The sequence below is a fragment of the Lucilia cuprina genome, chromosome 4 (genome assembly GCF_022045245.1).
Source record: "Lucilia cuprina isolate Lc7/37 chromosome 4, ASM2204524v1, whole genome shotgun sequence".
Taxonomy (NCBI): Eukaryota; Metazoa; Arthropoda; class Insecta; order Diptera; family Calliphoridae; genus Lucilia; species Lucilia cuprina.
In genome coordinates this window covers 85778876-85780341 of record NC_060952.1, presented here as the reverse complement: position 1 = coordinate 85780341, position 1466 = coordinate 85778876, and positions in this window count along the sequence as shown.

The following is a 1466-nucleotide window of genomic DNA, read 5'->3' as shown; positions in this document are numbered from 1 at the left end:
CTAGAACTGAACTAGAACTGAACTAGAACTGAACTAGAACTGAACTAGAACTGAACTAGAACTGAACTAGAACTGAACTAGTACTGAACTAGAACTGAACAAGAACTGTATTAGAACTGAAGTAGAGCTGAACTAGATCTGAACTAGAACTAAACTAGAACAGAACTAGAACAGAACTAGTACTGAACTAGAAATGTTCTACACCTGACCTAGAACTAAGGAAATAGTTTTCTCTATATAACAAATATATTCTAATAAAAAATAAAAAGGGAATGAAATTATACATTTACTTGTGTATATATAAATCCTTAATGATCCCCAACTACAAGTCTGTATGTATTTTTTTGTTAATACATAAACTCTACTACATACATACATAAAGAAAATACACAATTATTTGACTACCTGTCGCATTTAATACATATGTATTGAATAATATACAAACATGAATATATTTTTGTTGTAGCCTACCATCTATGTAGTGGAAAATGATGATGTTGATGGCAATGATGATGATAATCATGTTGATTACTGACCCTTATACGCCATTACCAATAATATCAACAACACCACTACTCTCTTACCATTAAAACAAATACAAATTTAGGCATCAAGTATAATAACGAAATAAAATATGTGTAAAAAAACAAACAGTTCATCGTTTATAAATATTACCAGGCTTTAATAAAATACGCAAACATACAATAAAAATGCATATTGAAAGAATCAACATTAATAGCCATTCAAAACGAGAAGGATGATGATGATGTTGATGAGAAGACGTACAATAATTATAAAAACTAAATTTACGGAAGGAATTTCATACAGATTTAATGGAAAGAAGTAAATATTGTTTATTTTTATGTAGAATAACAACGACAAGTGATTCTATTTAGTTTCAGTTTTCAATGTTTTATTGTTGTAACATATTTTTTCGTTGTTTTCTTAACAAAAACTTTTTGTTATTATTAGAAGAACTGCAGCAGGAAATACACGTCGTTAAGTGTCTATGTGTATGCCTACACTTTTTTGAATGTTGTAATTAAGATTGATTTTAAAATATACTTAAGGTCATTTGTTTTTTCTCCTGTAACATTTGAAATGTTAAAAATATTTGAATTTGTTAATATCAGAGGATTTGTCTAAATGTGTATGGGTGTGTGTATGATTCTGAAGGACGTTTAAAGAGGGAACAGCAGAGGATTTATGGTGATTTAAAAATTAACTTACTAATTAAAAAACTAACCATTTAAGTAACTAACTAACTAACTGAACTAGAATTCAACTTGAACTGCACTATAACTGAACTAGAACTAGAACTGAACTATAACTGTTCTAGAAGTAAAGTAGAACTAAACTAGAACTTAACTAAAACAGAACTAGAACTGAACTAGAACTGAACTAGAACTGAACTAGAACTGAACTAGAACTGAACTAGAACTGAACTAGAACTGAACTAGAACTGA